The sequence below is a fragment of the Camellia sinensis genome, chromosome 7, assembly GCF_055761805.1.
Source record: "Camellia sinensis isolate YWXY chromosome 7, ASM5576180v1, whole genome shotgun sequence".
Classification (NCBI taxonomy): domain Eukaryota; kingdom Viridiplantae; phylum Streptophyta; class Magnoliopsida; order Ericales; family Theaceae; genus Camellia; species Camellia sinensis.
The window spans coordinates 183,664,577-183,671,411 of NC_138967.1; the positions used below are offsets into that span (position 1 = coordinate 183,664,577).

The 6,835-nt window shown below is 39.7% G+C and overlaps 1 pseudogene; it reads left to right on the forward strand.

The window, feature by feature from the left end:
- Nucleotides 1-427: 427 nt before the first annotated feature.
- Nucleotides 428-5,317, forward strand: LOC114279125 (G-type lectin S-receptor-like serine/threonine-protein kinase LECRK1; annotated as a pseudogene).
- The last annotated feature ends 1,518 nt before the right edge of the window (nucleotides 5,318-6,835 follow it).

Genomic DNA, 6,835 nt, shown 5'->3' on the forward strand with positions numbered 1-6,835 from the left:
TGAGTGAGTCGCTCACTCAGTGTTGTGCTGCGTCTGCTTGCCCTGCTTTATGCTCATGCTTCCTTCTTCCTTCATCACTTCGTAAAAGAGGGAGAGAGAGAAGGAGATTGAATTGAAAGCACTGAGAGCACAACACTTAGCTCATATATTGTATATATTGTTCTTCTTGGGCCCAAACACTTTATATATATATTTTTCCTTTTGGTAAATATGGGCCAAACTACACTTACAAATAAATATGAACTAAACTATATATGGACCCAATAAAATATTTTGGGGCCCTTCAAATTGATCCTAAAAAAAAAAAAAAAAAATTGGACCTATAACATTTTACTAAATTTGGAGACCCTATTTTTCTGTCAAAATTTTGGGGCCTAAGGCACAGGCCTTACTAGCCTTAGGCTAGGGCCGACTCTGCTTTGCAACCATGGAAGCTCAAAAAAAGACCTCCAATCTAATAAGATTGGGTTCTTCTCTGTCCCCCATCAGCAAACCCAATTCATGGCTCTTACCTTCCGACCTTTTCGCATTCGGTTTCTACCCAGAAAAGAATGGATTTGCAGTAGGAATATGGATAATCGGCCACCCAAACAACACTGTTGTCTGGACTGCAAATCGAGACTACCCACCCGTATCCTCAAACTCCACAATTGAGTTTACCAGAGATGGTAGGCTCATTCTAAACCATACCTAGCAAGGCACAGAGTTGGATATTGCTCATTTCAATGCTGACCGTCGTGCTGTCTCTGCTTATCTGCTCCACTCTAGCAATTTCGTGTTGTACGAGAACGATTCTTCTGTTATTTTGGCAAAGCTTTGATTTCCCAACTGACACCATACTAGGAAACCAAACTCTGTACTATGGTACAGAACTAGTTTATAGTGTGTCAAGCTCATCAGACCACTCAAGTGGCCATTATCGTCTTGAAATGCAGTACAATGAAAATCTCGTCCCCTACCTCGTGAACTGTATTGATTCTCTTGATGCTTACTGGTCCTTTGTTCCAGGAATGAGTGAGTACTTATTGAAATTGAGCCTCAATTTTAATGGTCTTCTCTACCTAGGTATAATATTTCCGATATACAACACACTTTGGCAAAAAGCTCTGCCTATGACACTGTAACTGTAATAATTTACCGCGCAACGCTTGATGATGATGGGATTTTTAGGTTGTGTTCACACAGATTTGCGAGCAATACGAGCCCCATTGTGTCGATGGAGTGGTCTGTGATGCAGGATCACTATCAAGTCCATGGTTTCTATGGATTCAACAGTTTCTGCTCATGCAACAGCTATGAAGCAGACTGTTATGGTTATCCTGGTTTTGTTCCTTTTAACCCCAGTAAAATGTTCCTGGATTGCTATAGGAATTTTACCAATCAACGTTGCAATAGCGAAGAAGCCTTTGGTTTAGTGAACATTACTAGTTTGGAGAATTTAATGTGGGGAGACCACGCTTACACTGTTGTACCGATGCAGAAGAAGGAAGATTACGGGAAATATTGCCTAGAAGATTGTAATTGCACAGCAGCGCTGCATTTTAGCGGACAATGCAAAAAACATAAGCTTCCTTTTGAGATATGGTATGAAAAGTTTAAGCGATTCAGCAACAGTGTGACAACTCTCACCACTGATTAGTGCTAAACTGTGACTGAGCATGATTAAGTAACAGATTTGACTGACATTCTGAACTGATTGATTGAGTATATTAGTTTAAATGCAAATCTATCTGTTTGACTGCTAAATGATCTGTTCATGTTTTATGTTTTAAACTACAAATTGAAGGCCTTATCGGCGGCCGAATCCGAAACTGATTAGTGTTTCGTGTTAATTAGAATTAATGTGATTTTATGGTAAATTTAGTTGAAATTTGACTTGGTATGATTAAATTAGATTAAATGAAGTTAAAATGCATCAACTTTAGTTATTTATCAAAATGCCACTTAGTGGACTATTTCATGAGCCATTTATTTGATTTCTTTATGTTAGCATTATCATAACATTTCTTTAGCCATTTCTTGAGCCAAACCGACTAGAGAGAGAGAGAGAGAGAGAGAGAGAGTTAGGAGAGCTTTGGTTTCAACAAGATTTGCTTGGAAAATTAGAAGAATTGAAGAGTAGATTGCATAATTGAGCTTCTAGACTTGAAATTGAGGACATAAGGTAGGATATTCATCTTCTTGATTATGAATTCTAGTTGTACCTTGCATGGTTAATGAGTCTTTAGTGATCTAAGTCTAGAATTGGTTCTAACATGTTAAATTGAAGCTTAAATTATGCATGCATGTATACATTGTTGAATTTTGAGGTTGTTTTCTTAGAATCCTCACATGCATGTCCATATTTGGGCTATAGTCCATGAACTCATCATGTTTTGGAGTGAATTGACTCATTTGATCATGCATTGGAAGCTTTGATTTCAATTGAACACTTGCATGTTGCATGTACATCATGTTCTTGAAGTCTTGTTTGGAAATGGGTTCAATTGAATTACCTTTGGGCTTTGATTTTGCAAATTGATCTTTGAAACATGTCATATTATGAGTTTTAAAGTGTTTTTCAGAAAATTAGCCCAAAATGATCGAATTTGATGCTTTAAATGTTGAGTTTCATGCTTGGAGACAAATCTGGAAATTCCAGATTTTGGATCCACGCTCGAGCGAGGAACTTCACGCTCGAGCGTACACTCTGAGTTCATGCAGTCCGCTCGAGTGGGGGGAAGTAACGCTTAAGCGTGAAATGCGTGTATCCAGTACTTTGCATGTGTTTACAGTCTGCTCGAGCAAGGACTTGTGTCTCACGCTCGAGCCAAGGTCGAGCGCCCGTCGAGCGTGAATTTCTTGCATCCAGTACTTTTGCAGTCCGCTCGAGCGAGGTAAGTCACGCTCGAGCGGAGATCTTTTGTTTGCATGTCCGCTCGAGCGTAGAAGGCCACGCTCGAGCGAGACCCCTATTTTCTGAAAATTTTAAAAAGTGTTTTAAAGTACATTTTTGTATCCTCATTTTATCCTAGGCATTCCTAGACCTTGTTTAAGGCATCTTAATGAGGATATTGATGTAGACCCACATCGAGTCAAGATAGGGACTAAGTCATTGATCCCCAAGGGTCTAACTTAGTGTGTGTTCGTTCTGTAACTGTGTAGGGTTGGCATCCGAGGACGCTCACTAGCCTATCTGTAACCCAGAACTCTGTGAGTAACAATGTTGTAAAGATATATTCAATTATGAATATTTTTTGAATGATCAACTGTACTGCTTTCTGAAATGATATTTCTTACTGAATGAATGCTTGTCCTATTTGCGAATTGTATTCGTGGCATCCATAGCAATTTACTTTTACTGTACTGCTATTGTCACAGAGATCTCTGTCGGTTCTCATGTTTGGAACCACTACTGTTTACTGATATGATGGCCATCAACTGACTGTTCGGTATGTTAAGACCTACTGTATTGTTTGCTATTGGATGTACCACTTATGACTGCTATGATCGAATAACTGATATACTATTCAAATGACTGTTTTAGATACTGAAAGGACATTCATTCCTATCCCCTTTACGCAAATGTTATTCACTAGGCTTTAGCTTACTGTTTATATATATATATGTAGGTGTCCAGGCACCGGATCGGAGCTATGAGCGTTGGGTTAAACTCCCTTTTTGTCAAGCCAACCAACGTGCCTCACTGCGAGGTTCCAAGTGTGTTCAAGCTTAGGATTTTTGGGTGTCTCAGTTCATCCTTCTGTCTCTGTTTTGTAACAATGTATAGACTTGTATTGTACTGTTATGGTAGAGATTTGGTCCCTAACCTGAATGATTGTATATGTATGTATATACTGTTTTGTTTCTGAATGTGAATATGTATGAAAAGTTTTTTTGCATACAGACTGTCACAGCTCATTGGACATATTTTATTACTGTTTTGGCTTCCGCCAGCCCCTGTACTCTGTATTACTATTATTACTGTTAAGCAGGCCTTCGGTAATCACGGATTACTGGCCGGTTACGGTGCTAAACCCATAGGGGCAGGTTTGGGTGGTGACAAACAGCTTTTGTCAAGATAAGTTCAAAAACAGAAATTCCCAATCAATTAATCATCAGTAATTCATACACTCCGACTGAAAACAAAGGAGATCTGATCTTGATTCTTGCTGTAAGTTTGGGTTCCTTTGTGTGCCTCTATATTGTCATAGCAAGTTCTAGTATCTTTGTGTATAGGCACTGAGTTCACAAGTGCAGGAAGTTGTCGGACAATGCAAAATTAGGCCTAACGACTGAAGAGTTCAATTTGCGGTTATTTTCTTACAATGAGCTTGAAGAAGCGACACAAGGTTTCAAGGAAGAGTTGGGTAAGGGTTCATTTGGAACAGTTTATAAAGGGACTCTATCTGGAGGCAATAACAAAAATATTGTTGTTGCTGTTAAAAAACTAGAGAATGTTCCAGAGGAAGATGGAGATAGCCACAGGGAGTTCCGGTTGCAAACAGAGGTGACTGCAATTGGGCGAACACATTATAGGAACTTGGTTCGATTACGTGGTTTTTGCGTGGAGGGCCAGAGGAAGCTTCTTGTCTATGAGTACATGAGTAATGGCTCGCTTGCAAATGTTTTGTTCAAAGCAATAGATCATCAGAGATGTCCTGGGTGGAAAGAAAGAGTGAGAATTGTTCTTGATATCGCTAGAGGGATTCTCTATCTACATGAAGAATGTGAAGCCTGTATCATTCATTGCGGTATAAAGCCTCAAAACATACTCATGGATGATTCTTGGACTGCAAAGATCTCTTATTTCGGTTTGGCAAAGCTTTTGCCAAATTATATGAAAAGCATTATAGGACTATCCAGAGGAGTAACAGTAACCTCTGGCCCGGTGTCATCTTACTTGGCACCTGAGTGGCCGGGGCAGCAGCAACAACAACAGCAACAACGGTGGAAGCAAGACTTGATATCAGTAAAAGCGGACATATACAGTTTTTGGGTGGTGTTGTTAGAGGTTATCTGTTATAGGAGGAACATAGAGGTTAATGTGTCCAATGCAGAGGAGATAATTCTTCCTATTTGGGTATACAAATGCTTTGTGGCCGAAGAGTTGTATAAGCTTGTTGGGGATAAATGAGAGGAAGAAATTAGGGCAGACTTGAAGACATTGGAAAGAATGGTGAAGGTGGAATTATGGTGTGTTCAAGATGATCCTGGTCTGCGCCCTTCCATCAAGAGTGTCATCTTGATGTTGGAAGGAACCATGAACATATTGGTCCCCCCAAACCCGTCTCCATGTTTCATTCTGCATAATCCACGATTGATCTATGTTTGCTAGAAGGAATCATGTACGTGTTTGATTGTTTTCGTTTACATGTGTGTGATTGTGTGCATGAGCGTACGTGTTGCCTTTTAATTATGTACTTTTCTTATAAATATTACTTAGATTGAAAGCTAGAATAGAAAAAAGAAAACAAAAATAATATGTGCTCTGTGCAAGTGCAATCTGTAACACACAAGTTACACTTGCACTGGGTAGAAAATACACTTGCACCTATGCACATTTGGTACTTGCACCGAGCATAAGTGACACTTGCATCAAATTGTGTTTCGCAACACCGAGGGTTGTGGGTTTGGGGTCTCGACAATGAGGGGCTTTTTGGAGGTTAGGTTTTGGGTGAAAGAGGTAGTTGTGTATGGAAGGATTGCTAGGAGTGGCAAGAGAGAAATGAAGCAGGGTGACAGTGATTGTAATGCCCGCATCCTTTAATCCTTTGGAGAGTGTGTTTAATATCCTTATTTTTATCTTGGGAATCTTTGAAGTTGTTGTCTATTGGTTTTGAAGGAGTACAATCCGATTTAAACTCGTTGGATTTGTTTGTTCGCGTTTGTTCTTGTCAAAAGTTCCTTGGAAACTTAGAAATTTTGCCTTGGGGTCGACACTAGCCTTCCTAAGGGTCGACCCTTGCTTGTTGTCAAGTTTCTGGAGGTGTCGCTGGAAAATAGGATAGACACCAGTCTGGCGAGGGTCGACCCTTTTATGTTGCAGAATTTCTGTGTTAGTTGCTGGAAAATAGGGTCAACCCCCTCCTGTCTAAGGGTCGACCCTCTTGCTTGTACCAGATTGCCTTTTCTACGTAAAGGGTCGACCCCCCTGCCCAAAGGGTCGATCCCTGCGTGTTTTTTTTTTTTCTAGATTTTTGGGCTGATTTGGGCCCTACTTTTTGGGAGTTTTGACTTGTTCCTTTCATTTGACTTTGGGGCTATTATTCTATTATTACCTCGCTACTATAAATAGGCTCCAAACATATTTTATTTCACTTTTTCTTCCTTTTCCTGTCTCTTAAACCGTGAGTTCTCTTCTCTCTTCCTCTCTCTCTCTAAACTCAAGCTTTTGGCACTAAGATCCCTAGATCTACTCACCTAGAGTGATCGATCTTTTCACCATGGTCCTTTGAGAAAAAGATTAGATCTCGTCAAGGGCATCCCTTTGGTCCGAAGAGTTCGTGGTTTCGTCGCCATTGATGTTTGGGTCGTCATCTCTTGGCTTCAAGAGGTAGGGGTCTCTAGTTCTCTTTCAACACCCTCGTTTATGGATAGATTTGTGGTATTTTCCTTATATAAACACAAAAGTTTATATTTTTATGCATATTGTGATAAATCACGAGATTGGGAGTTAGGGCTTGAAGAGAGTTGGGTTTATTTGTTAGGTTATGATCTTGGGTCATTAGTTTGGCTGTAAAAGTAATAGAAGGGTTGGAATAAAAGGTGTTTTGTGAAAAGTTTTAATTTCTCTTAAAAACCCTAAGTTGATTCATGATGATAATTAATGATTTTGCCCCAATTGAAAGTAGAA